This window comes from Dasypus novemcinctus, chromosome 6 (assembly GCF_030445035.2).
Source record: "Dasypus novemcinctus isolate mDasNov1 chromosome 6, mDasNov1.1.hap2, whole genome shotgun sequence".
Lineage (NCBI taxonomy): Eukaryota > Metazoa > Chordata > Mammalia > Cingulata > Dasypodidae > Dasypus > Dasypus novemcinctus.
This window is the reverse complement of record NC_080678.1, coordinates 58,352,525-58,372,398: the sequence shown is the minus strand read 5'-3', so window position 1 is coordinate 58,372,398 and position 19,874 is coordinate 58,352,525. Positions and strand designations below refer to the sequence as shown.

The window sequence follows — 19,874 nt, the reverse complement described above, 5'->3', positions numbered from 1 at the left end:
TTAGTTCTGGCCTGAAATTCAGTAAGAAAGAAAAAATGTACTGAAATGAAAAATAATAAAGTCAACATTTTAAAACTCCTGTTAAGTTCACAAACTTCTGATTAAAATAAAATTAATATTTAAAAAGGCACTCTTGTTCAATTTAAGAGTATGAGACTATTTAATGAATTATTTTTGAATGTATTCCTTGTATATGTAATAAAAATTTTTTACCTACAAATTCTTTTAAATTTTTAAATAAATCTTCTATTGGTAAACGCCCTGTCTCCTGAGATATGGCATTTTACATGGCCTAATTTCTACTAATGTTTCTATTTTCTACTTTCTAAACTAATTTTGTAAGGTAGATTCATGTGAGATATATAAACAAACATAGAAATGGCCTCATTGTTAAACATAATTTAGAATGTGTTTACATTAGTTGTAAGTATTCCATCATATAATCAGAGAATTCATTCTTTCTAATGTTTAGTCCTAGGGAAGTGGACTCGTGTCACAGGGCCAGGGTCCCTCCTCTCTAATTCCTACTTCTCAGAATCGTTAAGCAGTCCGAATGCTGGAATGCAGAGAAGTCACCAGGACATGAGAGGCTCCTTAAGTATTAGATCTTTCCTTTCCCTCCTAGTAAGTGCCAGGCATAGAGCTAGAATTTTTTTCAACCATAGCACCGTTTTGGAATTGGATTTTTAAAATATAATTCAGGCAGTCCCAGGTAGGAGTACACATGCTCCAATTTGCTTAATCCCCTAATAAATAAATGAAGGTTCTCTTTTCCTTCCATTGCTCCCAAGAATTTTCTAAAGGTCAGTGGGAAGAACTGAAGCTCCTGATGGAAAGCGTAAAGGAAAAAGATGAGTCAAGGGAAATGTTTTCACTCCCCTTCCTGAACTTTTCTTGCCTGTCCCCCAGCACCAGTCCCAGGCTGCTTCTTAATTCCCTCTGCAACACAAAGCTTAATATCCTTCCTCCAGGCATACTCAGCTCCAAATAAGAAACTTCCAAATGAACTTCCAGAATAGATTTGCATTATCCTATGAAAATAACTTTTGCTCATCTATTAATCAAATATATATTGAGCATTGTGTATGAACCAGTCTGTACTAGAAATTAAGATTGAAATAGCAAAAATAGATAGGCTGTCTTTTCTCATGGAGTGTATAGCCTGGAGGCAATGAAAAAAAAAAGACAGGTAAGCAGATAATTTTATAGGTAGGCTCTGTAGGTATAATAGGGATTATGGTAAGCAAAGTACACAGTACTCTGAGAGCACCTTAGCATGTCTGACAATATTTAACAATAGTGACAATATAAAAACATAAAATGTAATGTAATCCAAATAGCCAACAATAAAGCTTAAGTAATTTCTATCAAATTAAAAATGATGTGGACCATTGTCTATGAGGTGCAGAGGTGCCCAAAGATGTACTTACCAAATCCAATGGATGTGTCATGATGATGGGAACGAGTGTTGTTGGGGGGGGAGAGAGGGGGTGGGGGGGTGGGGTTGAATGGGACCTCACATATATATTTTTAATGTAATATTATTACAAAGTCAATAAAAAAAAATTCACCATAAAAAAAAATAAATAAATAAAAATAAAAATAAAAATGATGTTTTAGAAGAAAATTAAATTGACTAGACATCAATTATATATTATTATATGAAAGAATAATACTAATATTAGTGTAGTAGTAGTAGTAGCAGTAGTATTTACAGTTTTAGCTTCTTTTTCTTTACATAAAAGGATGTACGCATAGAAAAAGAAAAGAAAAATATATAATAAAAAGTAACTGGTTATTGCTGGGTAGCAGGATAAATTATTTCATGTTTTCAAAACTTCTCTGTAGTTTCTAAAATGCTCCACAAGAGTATTTAATACTTTTGTAACTTAATAAAGATACATTCTGAATTGTAAAATGTTTTTACCAATTTTACTGAACAACTCACATTTATCAAATGCCTGCTATGGATAAAGTACTATTCGAGATGCTGACGCTTGGGAGTTAAGAAAACAAACACTCCATGTCCTTGAGTAGCTCACAGCACCATGTTGTAGACAGGTATTAAATACCCAAAGGCACAGTATTACCCAAGTATTATATTTTAAAAGCCTGATTATTAGTCCCCACCTGGGAGAATTAACAATGCCTTTGTCTTTTGTGACTAAGAGATTATGAAGAACGAATATTGAGCCTATTCTTCTGCTCTTTCCTTCTAAAATCCATAACTACCAGGGGAAGAAACATTTAATATTGTTAATTGCAAAGGGATAACCAAAATTCATTGAGGGCTTATTTCACAAGATCATCAAACAACCCTATAAATTAACAGCTTTATTACTCCTATTTTTACAGGGGTCAGAGTGAGGCTCAGAGAGGTCAAGTAAGATGTTTAAGGTTGCCTGTTAAAATATAAGGGGGCTAAGATTTGAACCCAGACAGTCTGAATCGAGAGCCAAACTCCTCACTATTAGGCTGTGCTATCTTTCTTTAAAAAAAAAAAAAAGATTTATTTATTTATTTATTTCTCTCCCCTCGCCCCCCACCCCGGTTGTCTGCTCTCCTTGTCTATTTGCTGCGTGTTCTTCTTTGTCCGCTTCTGTTGTTGTCAGTGGCATGGGAATCTATGTTTCTTTTTGTTGCGTCAGCTTGTGTATCAGCTCTCCGTGTGTGCAGCACCATTCTTGGGCAGGCTGCACTTTCTTTCACACTGAGTGGCTCTCCTTACTGGGCACTCTCCTTGCGTGTGGGGCTCCCCTACGCAGGGACACCCCTGTGTGTCACGACACTCCTTGCGCACATCAGCACTGCACATGGGCCAGCTCCACATGGGTCAAGAGGCCCGGGGTTTGAACCATGGACCTCCCATGTGGTAGACGGATGCTCTATCCACTGGGCCAAGTCCGCTTCCCCTGCTAACTTTCTTTTATTACTTTTAGCATCACCTCTGGCCCCTTCCTGTCACATACCATTTTCAGAATTCCAAACAAGAACAAGTCATCACGTAGAGCTTATGGTAGAGAGAGATGATAGAGGAGAACATCCTGAGGTCACTGTTGGTGACCTCATTACAGAATACAGACATGGCACCCATTTGTTGAATGAATGATCTAGAAAGTGGTTATTTTTTAAATCTCCCCACTCTCCATATTAGCTTATCTTTTTTTTTAAAGAAGCTTTAGATTACATAAATGTTACATCAAAAATTAGGGAGATTTCCATATACCCCACTCCCCACCACACACAATTTCCCACATTAACAACATCCTTCATTAGTGTGGTACATTTGTTACAATTGATGAACACATATTGAAGCATTGCTACTAACCATTGACTATAGTTTACACTTTGTCCTGCAAAATTTTATAGGTTTGATAAAATGTATAATGGTTGTATCTGTCACTGCAGTGTAATGCAGGACAATTCCAATGTTAAACCTATTCTTCCCTCCCCCTCCCTGCAGAACCGCTGGTGGCCACTGGCTTTATATCAATGATACAAGTTCTTCCATTGCTAGAATAATCATAAGTCTACTTTAGTCCATAGTTGTATTCCTCCCTTACGTTTGTTCATTCCCCAATCTTGAGGATTTTGGGAGGGTGTTGTCTACTCTCTAGCTTATCTTTTAATGTTTTCCTCTTTTTTCTAAAAACTCTAATGTAATATAGAAAAGGTCTGTTTAACTCAGGGTCATAATTTTATTGTTCTCAGTTTCATATAGTAATTATTACAGTTAGCAGAAAGTTACATATCTAATTATATATTATATATAACTTTGCTTATTTAATTTTTTAAAGCCAAAAAGTTATGAACTCTAAGTAAAAATCCCTCTATTTAGCATACACAACACTTGGATCTTTTTAAATTGGGGCTAGCTTTTATGCAACCATTATGAGAAATCGATTTTATGAACTGTGGATAAAACCAAATTGCTATCAAATGACTGTGGAAGTTAAGGTTTTTATTTTAAAAAGACATATGGATCATTGTATGTTTCTAGAAATGGCAGAATTTCTGGACAGACTGTAAAGTGTGTGATAATTTTCTCTTATATTTAGATTAGCGTAAATCACCAACAACCTACTCATCATTCACTGCCTGTGGAATAAAGATATCAACTCATTTCCATTAGTTTTGTCCTGATGTACTCTTTAACATAACCGCCACTCAGAAGCTGAGAGTGAAATGATCACATTTCCAAACCCACAGGAAAAAGTAATTAAAGTATAGAGAACTATATTAAGAGTCTTAATCCCTAGGTCTGTGAAAAGTGCTTGCCACAGAATAAAAAATATTTAAGCAAATTAAAACTTTTAATTTTCAAATTACATTTTTTACTTATTAATAATTGCATCTCTTTTCCTCTATTTGAACTCTAATCGCTGTCTAGAAATATTTCTTTGCCTCAGGTACAAAGTAATGCTATGCCCTATATAATATTCAAAATAATTTAAAGAGGAATCTCCACAAGATTTAAATGTGGAAAGGGACAACAGAGATGAAAGGTTCCATAAAAATACAATGAAAAACTTGAAATAAGAGCAAACATTAAAGTGTACAATGGAATGAAATGCTTAAACACAATGAGTTGGGGGAATTTGCTATCTTCTCTTCCTCCGTGTACTCATATTAGTATAAAAATGGCCTTTACTCTGCAAACATAGGTCTCTGTATGATTGATATTTTCTGCAGTAATTTTCATTACTAGTGTTTGGAAACCATACCTACATGAGATAAATTGGTTTAAAACAATTTTTCACTCTGAAATATGTATAGAGGATTGTGTGGTGGATCCAACAACACCTATTTATTAAATGCTTCCCACATGCAAGGCCATGTCTAAATTAACCAAGTTAAATGCATTTCACCCTGTGAGAAAAGGGACTGATTTCTCCAGATTATCTCTTCTCTCATTCAACAAAGATAAAGCAAACCAACTATGGATAAAGGTACATGTCATATAGTCAGACTGACTTCAAATTTTGGCTGAATCACTTATCACTTACTAGCTCTAAGACTTGTAGGCCATTATCTTCCTCTTCAAATCCCACTTTTCTTATGAAAAGGTTAAGATAATGGCTGTCCCAGTTAGCTTTCAATAAATGTTTGTGAACATTATTATTATTAATGAGTTTACTGGTGTCAGAAATGGACACTTTTGTGAAGATTTGATGGAGTTGGATACATGAAACAAGAGAATTACATCCAAATGGAGGTGTTCTATGGCAAGTTGGACATAGGAGAAAGACTCAGTGATCAGAAATGAAGTAAGTGGGAGAGAAAAGAAATGTAAACTTAGAGAAGGTTGGACATCTATAGCAGGGATATAGAAAGCCATGGAAGTTAGAGGATAGGAGAAGAAGAAAGAACACAAAAATTAGGTAAGTATTAATAATTAGAAACTGTGATGGGGACAAGACCTCAGAATGACTACAAGTACACCAAACACACTAACACAATAACAACAATACATAAAATGTGTATTATGTTGAACACATGCATTTATCTGTACTGTCTCCTGAAAGAAAATCTACTAAATTGAAAATATCATAAATTTTTAAAAATCAACAAAGGCAAAGATGATCAGGAAGGAAATAACAGCAGATGAGAGCTGTCAACAAAATTTGGGGAGTAAAAAAGTAGAGGAGGAGGAGAGCTGAGAATGCCAATATTGCACAGGGGGAGGCCAATGAGCAGTGTGTCAAAGAACATGAGAAAGGCAGGAACTGATGACAGCAGGTACTCCTGGCCCCCTCCGGCCTGTTTTCGCATTGCTCAGCAACGAAACAGTGGCTACTCTTCAGCCCTCCAGCCAGGCAGCTGGGAGGTTCTTATCTGCAGAACTTGAACTCCTGAGAGATTTCTCAGAAATCACCAGTTCACCCAAGAGTTTAATCATGTTTTCCCATGCAGAGCATCCAACCAGTTTTGAAATAAATTTGTTTCAAATAATAATATGCTGTTTTCTAACTCATCTATTACAATAGAGTCCTCAATGTTTCTTTGTTTTCTTGGTTCAATTGACAAAATATCTGGAATCAAAGGGTTGATTAATGCTCCAGTTCACAGTCTCAGAGTATATTTTTTTCCTGTTGAACATCACCTGTAATATTACATACATATGACGATATGTTATTGTGATGGTTAGTCTAAATACAGTGATGGCTGCATGACAAACCTCTCAGAATAGAGTTACCAGTTTGATTACAAGGCTGACATTCATCAAAGATCCTTGACATTCCTAGGCTAATTTCATGCAATCATTAGTTATATGAGAATTCTGGAAAGAGAAAAGGAAAAGGGGTGAATATACTTTTAAAATAAAAGAATACCATTTAATCAAAAATGACTTTTGAACCTGGTGTAGACCTAGGAAATTATAGTATTGAAAATAAACCAACATTGACAACAATAATTAGAATACATTTTACCAATGGCCAACATTTTTAAAGCATTTAATACATGCACAGTATTATGTTAGGTGTTTTACATGCCTCTAGCCCTTAGAACAACCTGAGGCAGGTGCTATTCTCATTTTACACATGAATAAATGCAGGCACAAAATAGTAACTTATTTGTCCAAGGAATACAAAACTGACAAGTATATGAGGAATGCAATGAACTGAAACTAAGACCAAGCATTTTAGTAGTATATCTTATTGGATTTCTGTAAAACTGTACACCAGGAATTTTGCTTATAATGGGTCTTTGGAGGGAAGGAAACTGATGAAGTTTGATGAAAGATGAAAACATACTTCAAATGTTTACTAAAGGCTGACTCTGTTATCCTAATTTCTGAAGCATTTAGAGATTATTTTGCAAAATGATATTTGGGGAAATGGGTTTACTCTCTTATACCCAAAGCACTGTATATTTAGTTGCTTGGGGTGAAAAGAAAGTAGCCTGAGTAAAATATGGTGCTTGTTTATATTCAGTATGTATAGTCCTCCTAATTTAATAAAGGATTCAGCAAGCAAATAAAGCTCTCTCACACAGGATAAGCCAGAAATCATCCCGTTTTATAATCTAATGTGTATAATAGCAAAATAAAGGACATTTGTCACGATAGACTTCTATGATGTTTAGGCTCATGTGTCTTGGCCAGGTAATAGTGCTCAGCTGTTTAGTCAAAAAAGCACTGACCAGGGAAGCTGATTTGGTTCAAGTGATAGGGCTTTTGCCTACTATGTGGGAGGACTCAGGTTCTATCCCTGGGGCCTCCTGGTGAAAAAGAAGAAAAGTGTGTCTGCATGACAAGCCACTATCTGCGTGGTGAGCCAAGTGCCCGTGGAGGACCTGAGTGACTGCATGAGTACCCACATGGCAAGTTGAGTGTCCACATGGTGAGCCAAGGGCCCACGTGGTGAGATGAGTGCACGTGTGATTGCCCATGTGGCAACTACAAACAACTGAGGAGACTGCCTTCAGCAATGAGACATGTCTCATCCAGTTGACAGCTTTAAAAGGAGAAGTAATTTCAGCAGTTAAAGAGAGAACTGCCATCCCTACTTCAGACAGACAGCTTCTCCTGAGGAACTCATCCAGGACTTTCATCAGAGTTCCTGGATTGCAGCCTACCTTATGAAAGTAGGATTTGTGCATCCCCACAGTCACATGAAACAATTTTATAAAATCTAATAATATTTACAGATATCTCCCATAAGCTCTGTTTCCCAAGAGAACACTGGTTAATACAGCATGGCACCAGGAGTGGTTCTTGAGAAACAGAATCTTAAACACAAGATTTCTGAAGTGGTTCTGTGAGTTTTCAGATTGGCTCCCTACTCTAATTGGACTTAAGTGTACTAATGACTCCCTTTCCAATAATGAAGAAGCCACTAACAGTTCATGGCATGAACTGGCAATGGAGATAGGCAATATCGCCCCTGGATTCTCCTACTTCCATGCTTATAAGAGGCAAGGTACTGGGTGAGACTTTCAACACCTTAACAGAGTTTTGTGAAATCAAAAAGTACAATAATGTTGGCTGGCTCTTCCCAGATACTCTGGATACAGGTACAAAAGAAAGGGTTTAGCTAAAGCCTTCAAATTTGCAACTTTAATGCCTCGTAAAAGATTTCAAAGTTTCTATATGTGCTCTGAAAGAAAATCTTGTTTCATGCAGCCACAGACTTGAGATCTCTGAAAACCAGACTCAGAGTCTCATTGTACAAGTACCAGAGTTACAAAGGAAACTAAAATCTCAACCTTGCAGGGTATCTGCTGTTAAAGTGAAGGCATTGATTGGAAAGGAGTGAAACTCTGAGGATTGCAATGGAGACATATGGGATGCTGATGATATGGGTGGAGACACTGGAACCTTAAATTCTGCTGAGACTTTGCCAGATAAACCTGTGATGGCCTACCTTGTGGAGACCACACAATGTCAAGCTTGTATCACCCAGCCTCCAGCCTGCCAGGGACTCCAGGGAGTCTGCACCTCCCCCAGGCCCTGAGGCAGGTACCAGTCAAACTCCAGCATGTACTGCCCAACCTGAGGCCCTACCCTGAGGAATTTGCCTTCCAAACCCTGCCTGAAGAGATTAATCCTGTCTCACTAGATGAAAATGCAAATGAATGCCCTGAGGTCAGTAGCTTGCAAGGCATTTCTAATCCTTCTCCTTACCCACCCCCACCATCCCTCTTCTCTTCTAGAACTTTTACTATGCTAAAATCACAATAAGACCCCAAACACAACGTACAATGTGTGACCCATGAAGAAGAAAGGTATACCCAAAAAAAGCACTCCTTAAGTATTCCAACTTACATAGACAGAAATCAGGGGAATATGTGTGGGAATGAATACTAAAGGTATGGGATAATGGTGGAGGGAATAAAAAGTTGGATCAGGCTGAATGTATTGATATGGGCCCACTAAGTAGAACTCCTGGATTCAATGCTGTAGCTCAAGGGTTTAGAAAGGGCTCTCACTGTTTGGGTGGCTGACTGAAAGATGGACTGAAAATGGCCTAGAATGTCTGAGGTTGAGATGCCCAATTTACCCTAGTATACAGTAAAAGACAGAATTGAAAGGCTTAAAGAGATTGAATGGATTTACCATTTAAGACCTGCCCATCCACCTCAGGAATGTCCAGAGGACACACCTTTAACCAGGACTGTGAGGAATAAATTTGTAAGACTAACTCCATCTTCCCTGAAGAGTTCTGTGGTTGTTCTTCTCTGTAGTCCAGATATTATTGTAGGAACTACTGTAATGGAACTAGAATGCTTAAACATCACAGGGATGATAGGACCTTGAGCCAATAAAAGTCAAGTATCAGCAGTTAATCACCAAAGGCAAGGTTAGCATGGCTACCACAATGAAAGGCAGACCCAAAGCAACAATCAAAAGAATCTGAGTGGTATAGAGCTATGGCATTGGCTAATAGATCATAGGGTACCTAGAAGTGAAATACATGGACAGTCTACTAAATTCCTACTTTATCTGTATAAGTAGAAGAGTTCTAGGTCAGATGAGCAAAACCCTAACTTGAATTACAGATAGAGAGAATCATGGCCCCTTAATCAATTCCCAGACTTGAGACAGTTTACACACACAGAGCCCCTTGAATGAGAAGAAGGCTAGGTCCCCTTGGGGAAGGATCCTGTTACAGTGCTAAAATTTATATTGTTAATTTTTCTCCCAGCCTTCCCCAAAGATACCTATGGCCTTTTGCCAGAGTAACTGGCAAACTGAGTAACTGAGCAAGACACTTGCTCAGAAGTAACATTAATTCCAGGAGACCCAAAACGTCACTGTGGTCTATCAGTCAGAATAGGGGCTTATGAGGTCAGGTGATTTATGGAGTTTTAGCTCAGGTCCATCTTACAATGGGCCCATAGGTCCTTGGGCCCATTCTGTGGTTACTTCCCCAGTTCCAGAATGCATTATTGGCAGAATCCCTATATTAGATCCCTGCTTTGCGGAGTGTGGGCTATTATGGTAGGAAAGGCCAAGTGGAAGCCACTAGAACTTCCCCTAACTAGGAAAATAAAAAATCAAAAGTAATACTGAATTCCTGGAAGAAGTGCAGAGATTAGAGCCACCATAAAGGATTTAAAGGATGCAGGGGTGGTGATTTCCACAACATCCTCATTCAACTCTCCTATTTGACCTGTGCAGAAAACAGATGGATCTTGGAGGATGACAGTAGATTATTGTAAACTTAACCAGGTGGTGACTCCAATTGCAGCTGGTGTTCCAGATGTGGTATCATTGCTTGAGCAAATCAACACATCTCTGGTACCTGGTATACAGCTATTGATCTGGCAAATGCTTTTTTCTCAATTGCCATTAGTAAGGACCATGAGAAACAGTTTGCTTTCAGCTGGCAAGGTCAGCAATAAACCTCAACTGTCCTGCCCCAGAGGTATATCAACTCTCCAGCCCTGTCATAATACTGTCCACAGGGACCTTGATCATCTCTCCTGTCCACAAGACATCACCCTGGTCCATTATATTGATGATATCATGTGTTGATAGACCTAGAAGTAGGCACAACACTTAGTTGGTCTCTTCGGATTTTGGAGACAGCACATTCCTCATTTGGGTGTGCTACTCCATTCCTTTTACTTAGTGAACATAAAAGCTGCTAGCTTTGACTGGGGACAGAACAAGAGGAGGTTCTGCAACAGGTCCAGGCTTCTGTATAAGATGCACTACCACTTAGGCCATATGATCCAGCAGATCCAGTGGTGCTGGAAGTGTCAGTGGAAAATAGAGATGCCATCTGAAGACTTTCATAGGCTCATATAGGATAATCACAACATAGACTCTTAGGATTTTGGAGCAAAGCCATGCCATCCTCTGCAGATAAGTTTTCCCCTTTTGAGAAACAGCTTTTGGCCTGCTACTAGGCCTTGGTAGAGACTGAATGCTTAACCATGGCCACCAAGTTACCAAGAGACCTGAGATGCCTATCATGAGCTGCATGTTGTCAGACTAACCAAACCATAAAGTTGGTCTTGCACAGCAGCACTCCATAATATAGCGGAAGTGGTAAATACAAGATAGGGCCTGAGTGGGTCCTGAAGGCACAAGCAAGTTGCATGCTTTAGGAAATAGCCCAAATACCAACAGTCACCACTCCTGCCATGCTACCTTCTTTTTCCCAGCCCACAACTTTGGCCTCTTGGGAAGTTCCTTATAATCAGTTCACTGAATAAGAAAAAACTTGGGTCTGGTTTACAGATGGTTGTGCACAATATGCAGGTACCACCTGAAAGTGGACAGCTGTAGCACTTCAGCCCCTTTCTGGGATATCCCTGAAGGACAATGGTGAGGGCAAATTCTCCCAATGGGCAGAACTTCAATCCGTGCACCTGGTTGTTCATTTTGCTTGGAAAAAGAAATTGTCAGAGGTGCATTTGTATGCTGATTCATGGGTTGTTGCAAATGGTTTGGCTGGATGGTCAGGGACTTGGAAGGTACATGACTGGAAAATTGGTGACAAAAAGGTCTAGGGAAGAGGTATGTAGATAGGCCTTTCTGAGGGGGCAAAAAACATTAAAATATTTGTGTCCCATGTGAATGCTCACCAGAGGGTGATTTCAGCAGAGGAAGATTCTAATAATCAATCAAGTGGATAAGATGACCTGCTCTATGGCTAGCACTTAGCCTCTTTCCCATCCACTCTATCATTGCCCAATGGGTTAATGAACAAAGTGGCATGGAGGTAGGGATGGAGGTTATGCTCAGCAACATGGATTCCCCTCACCAAGGCTGACTTGGCTACAGCCACTGCTGAGTGCACAATCTGCCAGCAGAAGAGATTCACACTCAGCCCCCAATATGACACCATTCCCCAAGGGGATCAGCCTGCTACCTGGTGACAGGTTGATTACATTGGACCACTTCTATTGTGGAAGGAGCAGCAACTTGTTTTAACTGGAAGAGAGTCATAAATGCATACCCCAGATATGGGTTTGCATTCCCTGCACACAATGCTTCTTCCAAAACTACCATCCGTGGACTTTCTAAATGTCTTATCCACTGCCATGGCATTCCATATAGCATTGCTTCTGATCAAAGAATCCAGTTCACAACAAATGATGCGTGGGAATGGGCACATGCTCATGGAATTCACTGGTCTTACCATGTTCCCCATCATACTGAAGCAGCTGGATTGACAAAACAGTGGAACGGTCTTTTGAAGACTCAATTACAGGGGCCAACTAGGAGGCAATACTTTGTACGGCTGGGGCAATGTTCTCCAGGAAGCTGCATATGCTCTAAATCAGCATCTACTCTATGGTGCTATTCCTCCCATAGCCAGGATTCATGAGTCCAGGAATCAAGAGGTGCAAATGGGAGTGGCACAACTCACTATTTCTCGTAGTGATCCACTAGGAAAATCTTTGCTTCCTGTCCCTGTAACCTTAAGCTCTGCTGGTCTATATGTCTTAGTTTCAAAAGGAGGGTGCTTCCACCAGGGAAAACAGCCATGATTCCATTGAACTTGAAGATAAGACTGCCAGCTGGCCACCTTGGGCTCCTTATGCCCCTGAACCAACAGGGAAAGAAGGGAATTACTGTACTGGCTGGCGTGATTGATCCTGACTATAAAGGGGAAATAGGACTGCATCTACATAATGGAGGTAAAAAAGAGTTTGCCTGGAATACAGGAGATCCTCTAGGGCATCTCTTAGTACTGCCAGGCCCCGTGATTAAAGTCAATGGAAAACTGTACCAACCCAATCCAAACAGGACTATCATTGACCCTGAATCTTCAGGAGTGAAAGTTTGGGTCATCCCACCAAGCAAAAATCCATAGTCAGGGGAGGTGCTTACTGAGGGTAACAGGAAAATAGAATGGGTAGCAGGAGAAGGTAACGATAAATATGAACTTCGGCCATGTGACCAATTATAGAAACAAGGACTGTCATGGCCATGAATCTTTCTTCCTTGTTTTGAGTATGATTGTATATGTACATAAAATGAATACCTTTGTTTTCTTTCCTAACTTTTTCCCTTATCATATGATATAAGTTGTATTAGTTTCATGTCAAGTTTAAGAGTGAATATTACCAGAGACTTGCCCTATTCTGTAGGGAATTAATGTGTTTCTGGTTGTGCACAGGACAGTTGAATATTGTTAGGTGGAAATATATATATGTATGTTTGTTATCGTTATTGTTTGGTCAAGCAAGAACTGGGCTAATTGTAATACAAGGACATTTATGGACTTTAGTCATCAGTGAGTTCATTGCACAGATGGCTGAATACATCTACAATCAACCAAGGAGATTGCTGACAGCAATGAGTGACGTTTTATCCAATCAGTTGAATACCTTAAGAAGGAAAGTGATTTCAGCATTCAGAGAGAATCTTCCAGCTTGACTTCGGACAGCCAGCATCTCCTGGGAACTCATCCAAGGAACTTTATCAGAAGCCGTGGCTTGAAGCCTGCCTGTAGAATCTGGACTTGTGCATCCCCCCAGTCACATGAGAGAATTTTATAAAATCTCATACTATTCACAGATATCTCTTGTCAATTTTGTTTCCCTAGAGAACCCTGACTAATACAATTATAATCCTTTTCACGTCATGAACCTGTGTTAGCAGGAAAAGAAGAGAAGCTGGGATAAGACAGACAACTGCATCACAGTCTGGCTATGAGACCTTATATAAGTCACTTATCCTCCCTGAGCCGTAGTTTTACCTGTAAAATTGAGCCACAGTATCTACTTTTAGGGCTGATATGATAAAATGAGATACTGCATATAGACAGTAATATATATTTATATGCTTGATGCATAGTAGCCATTTAAAAGTTTCCTTCTCCCCTATTTTTCCCATCCACCTCCTGCTCTCCACCCCAACTGTTATGCCTAGAAAAATAAGATTATTCACTTAGAACTTTCCTCCTTTACACCCACTCTAACACATTTATTAAAAATTTGCCATCTCTTCACCTTTCTGCTAGTCTCTGGGGCTGACTAGAAAAAATGAAAAAGATATTGTCCATAAGAAACATTGGATTTAGTTGAGGAAGTCAAGGTTCACACAAATGAAAGAATTATAGTTGACCTATTTTACAAACAGGATAAATGACCTCCAGAAAAAATAGTCTAGGAGGTTAATTCTCTTTATCTTGTATTCATCCTTGTAAATACCAATCTACCAGCTAGAAATTTGTTAGATGCAGGGCTGAATTCTGAAGGGAAGATTTTAAAGGTTCATCAATGAATTCCTTTGAAAATGTAAGTGGAATCAAGATTGATCTTTTCTCAGATGATGTAATCTTTGAAAGTAGATTCAAACTGGGTGATCTCTGGAGTCCTTTCTTACTAGGTTCCAAATTGTAAAACAGATTAAAATCAGCAAATTAAATGGGACCTTCTGAAAAATTTGCACGCATGTTTCTTTCTTTGGTTATGAAGGGTGAATCATATCAGGGGGTACTTTCTATCATAAAGAAGTTAAACAAATTTTAAAGGATAAGTAATCATTTGGAAAAAATCTTAAAAAATAAAATCTAAATTATTCCCCCAAACAAATTTTTTTCTCTAATCTTGTAATATCATTCATGTAGTCCCAAGTAGTAGCAGGTAGCAAGAACATGTGATAATAGTTCACATATTTACATTTTCATAATACTTGTAAATAGTAGAAAATGCTATCATTCCTTGAAAGAGAAAAATCTTTATCTGAAAGATAAAATTTATGGCTAAATCACACCAAGGTTTCCTATGCTAAATGGTGATTACTGTCATTGGTACTAATATGATCCTAAAGATAAATAGAGGGTTCAATTTATTCTTTATCCAACAATCAATTTTTGAACATCTACTGAAAAAGGCACCATAGAAGGAAAATATGCTAGATGCATTAAATTACTTGTATTTCTCTATTTCAAACAACAACAAAATATATTTTTTGGCTGCTTTCTCTACACTGTAAAGTGTTAGTATGTGAGAGGCATTATCTTAATTATCTTCAAGGAGTTCTAGGAGATAGATGATGATGTCATCCTCATCATCCTCATCCCCATTTTAGACCTGAAAAGTTAAATTCCTTGCCACAGTTTCTACAGACAGTAAATAGTGGAACCCTGGTTTGAACATAGGCAGTCTAATTCCAGAGCTTACACTCCTACATTTATAAAATGTTTTACCCATCCATCAAAGTCATGATTTCATTTAAATCTTGTGACAATTTGATGACCTGGAAAATGAGTTAATTTGTTTCCAAACAAATAAACCAAGAACAAATTGAGTGGCTCATCCAAAGTCATAATTTGTTCATGTCACAGATGGGACTAGAACCCAGCTCTTCTGTCTATTGTTATTTCAGTGGAACTTGCTGTCCCAGAGCTGAACCCAGTGAGCACATTCTGATGTCTGCCTTTTAATATGTCGTATAAAATCGCACAAGAATTATGACTTCTGACATTCTGGTAAAAGAAATTGAGCAATAAAGGAAAGTGAAGAACCGACTTCTTTTAAAAATAGTTACAGGCTAATGATATGGACTGTTAAATGCCGGATGCTGAGACCTTTCTCAAAAATAAACCATTAAGCAAAGATGAGGAGCATGTTTCCAGAACAGCAGACGCTGATCTGGTGACACAGCCCTTGGTTATAATGACTTCATTGCTGTGATGCCAAATGAATAATACCTGTGCGGTCATGCTGTGTGATGGATATTGGTGCAGTTGAGTGACCTTGATCAACTCCCTGTTACTGAATTGTTGCCATAAAGGTTGAGTCTTCATTTTCCTAGCCATTATTTTGAAGCAAATTCCCCCAAAGTGAAATGGTAGCTTGTGTTTTTCATAACCTTACACTGCAAATCTCATATCTGACACCACGATTGAAACAGTAAAATGGCTTTATTTGATAACCTTCCATTCCTACAAAGTTATCTATGGACAAAGGATCTAGGAAGAAAAGAAGTCATCTTGTGTTCTTTGAGAAGACAGGTGTTAATAGTACATTTATTTTCTATATAAAATTTCAATTAAAAAGAAGCATAGGTACTATACTACTTATGGAGGTTTGAATAAAAGAATTAAATTTAGAAAGACAAGGTAGTTTAGGAGGGCTTGTTAAATTATGAGTTTATGTTCTAGAATGACCTAACATCTGCCTGAAGATAGCTGCAAAAATAGCAAACAAACAAAAAGTCACACGTTGTTTCTAAAGGAAAATTACCATGCCCAGTTTTGCCAGTCTTTCAGGGTAGGAGCTTCTTACTTGTTTGAGCCAAAGGAATTACAGAAGCAGAGTGAATTCTTGGGATGGTTTTTCTTCACTTTCCATCTCTGGTTTGATCTCCCACTATTGTATTCATTATTCATCCCTGACAATTTTTTACCCCGCTCCTCCCACATACACCCATACATCTTCTATATCTTTCCATTCCACCTCTTCCTTTCTGCTATCTGAATTCTTGTTCTTTTTTTTTTTTTTTTTTCCCTTTCCTGGTTATTCGTTCCTCCTTCCCCGGCAATAAGATTAAGCAGATTATAATAAAAAAAATTTCCCGTTGTTCTGCCAAGCCCATTCTTTTCTAAAGCTCTAGGCTTTCACTGGAAACATCAGTCAAATCAAGTCAACAGATTCTTACTGGCTGACTTACATGTATAGGCATATATTGAAATGGTGCCACTCAACTTCGATAAGGTCCTAACTTTCACCCTAAATCACTGGATTCAAAACTAAGGAAAAGTCCTTTATGCTTTCTGATATTTAATTGCTTGATTTCATTCCTCAATGCCAGGAGGAAAATAACTTGGGGCTTTCTCAAAGACATTTTTCTGTTGGAATGCCTGCATTTTAAAAAATTAGCATATCTGATCTTTAAACCTTGACATATTTTTTTTAAGGCATAATATAGGGTACCACAGCTATTTGGTCTTTCTCAAATATTCATTAGTTTCCTTTGGTGGTTTTAAATAACAGAAATAAGGTCACTGGAATAGAGCTGCTTCAAAGAGAAAAGATCTTTCACTTTGATTGTCTCAGCCCTGCTTTAGTGTGTTTATCTGTGATAAATGTCCTGTCTTTGTACCAGAGAGAAATCAACTATATATAATTATTACAACCAGGGGGTCATTTCTTTTCTGTTTGATATTTTAAAGAATGAATGGCTGTCAAAATGAGCTGGCAGTGAAGACAATTAAGGAGTTTGGTTCCTAGGTTGCATATAAGAGCCTAAGAGAATTAAAGAGCAAAATATGTTGCTAATGAATAATAACTGTCTATTTAGTATAGCACTATTATGATCTGGTAGACTTAATGGTCTTGAAAAGTTTGGTATTATATTTTTCTGGCCTACAGTAACTCTCAGAAGATTTAATAAAAATCAGAATTCTCTCACATGTTTTCAAGCTCTATTTGCTTTAATCTTAGGAAAATATTGAAAAGTAGCAAGATTTAATGATACTGTTTTTGATGTGATAATTTAATTTCTATTAGAAAAAGTTTCTCCATATTAAATTTTGATAGCTCTAAAAATTAGATCAATGATAATAAAATCAATGAGAGGCTGACAAAGGGGCAAGAATAAGAAAGAGTACCAAACTTGTTTATGCCATAATCTTACTGAGAAAACTGCCCATTGCCCTGTAGGCAAGCTAGATGAATGATCTCTTGATTGAAAAACCCATAGAGTACTAACCTTTCAAATCAAAGCACTACGTCACTTTGAAGTTGCATAGTGATACAAATATCACCTTATTGCTCCCCTGAAACACACAGGATTGATAAAATGGTGAACCCACTAATACAAATGTGTGAGGCATTCAGATTCATCAGTGCTACTTCCCCAGCATAGTGCTGTGAGTCGACTTTGTGGACAAGCAACCCTAGGCACGTGCTTAGAAGGGCCCCACACTTAGCTAAATGCGCTTCTGTTGCCATCTTGAAATTCTCAATAATTCTTGAGCACTTTTCATTGAGTGCCACAATTTATTAAATGCAGCCAATCCTGAATCAAAGATTTGGATCCAGACAGACATAGGTTTGGTCTGGGTCCAACAGTACCCTAGTGTAATGTACCCAAGTTATAGAATATCTCTGAGCCCCCATTTTCTCTCTGGAAAAGACAATAATAATACCCACTTTGAAAGTTGTCATCATTAAGGGAGATAATTCATATAAAATATGAGGCATGGCCCCAATCCTACCTACACAGGTGCTAAATGTTAATTCTCTGTTTTCTCCTCCATACTATTTAATTCCCCACTGGCACTGACTGCTATTGCATGGATGTTACTGCTAAAGATGAGCTGCACCTTTAGATCAGAATCCTGAAGTTATCCAATTAGCCCGCCTGACTAGGGAAGATAAGATAAAACAGAGATGAGATATCAGACACATCTTAGTATCGAGCCTGGACCCAAGGCAATGTATGTCACTAGCTGTCACCTGGTCATCAGTCCCATGAAATGAACTATCCAAATTGGCAGAATGGCATTGGGTTCCATGTACCCACATATTCTAAAGTGAGGTGGTTGGCCATCCAGATGGAACTAAAGAAGGAAGAAGTTCAAAATCTGTCCTGTCAATTTTAGCTGATCACCCTCTTCCAGCTGATGTAAGAGGGTAAGTTTGGAAAGGTTGAAAGAGAATTTCTTTGGCATTCTCTGTTCTATTTTTACCCATGGGGGCACAGGAGGGGAACACAGGATGTTTATTCCCCTCCCTCAAGCCAAGTGAAAAGGTCTGATTATGAGAAATTAAAGAGCTTTGCCTGTTTAAGTTCTATTGTTCTATTAGTTTATTATTCTAATATGTCTTGGAGTTTAAAGGATTTGAGATGCCTGAGAAAGTCTAACGTTTCTGGCTAGAGCAGCTTCAGCCTGATAGTTTTAAGGCAGCTGCATTGGGATCTAGCTCTCCTGACACTGATAGTGGGGTAAAACTGTGTTTGCTGAGAACCACACTAGGAGGCAGCCCAAGAGATTACCTGGACGGACAAAGGGACACCAGCGAAGTTTGAGTCAAACAGAGATGAGCAGTCAGAGAAAAAGTATTGTCCCCAGGTGAGCATTACTTGAGCAGGTTCCCACCACAAATCTGGACAAGTATCCATGATAGAAATAATCAACTCTGGATATCGGTCGCAATCATGGCTCAACTGATAGAGTGTCTGTCTACCATATGGAGGGTCCAGGGTTAGATCTCCAGGGTCTCCTGACCCAGGTGTAAGCTGGTCCACGCACAGTGCTGCTGTGCGCAAGGAGTGCTGTGCCATGCGGAGGCACCTTGCGTAGGGGTGCCCCATGCAGAAGGAGTGCGCCCTGCAATGAGAGCCGCCCCGTGTGAAAGAAGCTCAGCCCACCCAGGAGTGGCGCCGCACACGTGGAGAGTTGACACAGCAAGATGATGCAACAAAAAAGAAATGCACTGCTTTCCAAGGTTTATGGTCTTGGCTCTTATATTTAGGTCTTTGATCCATCTTGAGTTGATCTTTGTATAAGGTGTGAGATGGTAATCCTCTTTCATTCTTCTACATATGGCTATCCAGTTCTCCAGGCACCATTTGTTGAATAGGCCACTCTCTCCCAGTTGAGAGGGTTTGGTGGCTTTATCGAATATTATATGGCTATATATGTGAGGTTCTATATGAGAGCTTTCAATTCGATTCCATTGGTCTGTGTGTCTCTCCTTATGCCAATACCATGCTGTTTTCACTACTGTAGCTTTGTAGTATGTTTTGAAGTCAGGTAGTGTGATTCCTCCAATTTCGTTTTTCTTTTTCAGTATGTCTTTGGCTATTCGGGGTCTCTTTCCTTTCCAAATAAATTTCATAGTTAGTTTTTCTAGTTCCTTAAAGAAGGCTGTGTTGATTTTTATTGGGATTGCATTGAATGTGTAGATCAGTTTTGGTAGGATAGACATCTTGATAATATTCAGTCTTCCTATCC

General features: G+C 38.6%; 1 protein-coding gene across 1 annotated transcript in view; it reads right to left on the bottom strand.

Annotated features, from left to right (window-relative positions):
- PRKG1 (protein kinase cGMP-dependent 1) overlaps nt 1-19,874 on the bottom strand; it is a 1,391,770-nt gene that overhangs the window by 1,332,962 nt on the left and 38,934 nt on the right. The window lies entirely within an intron of this gene.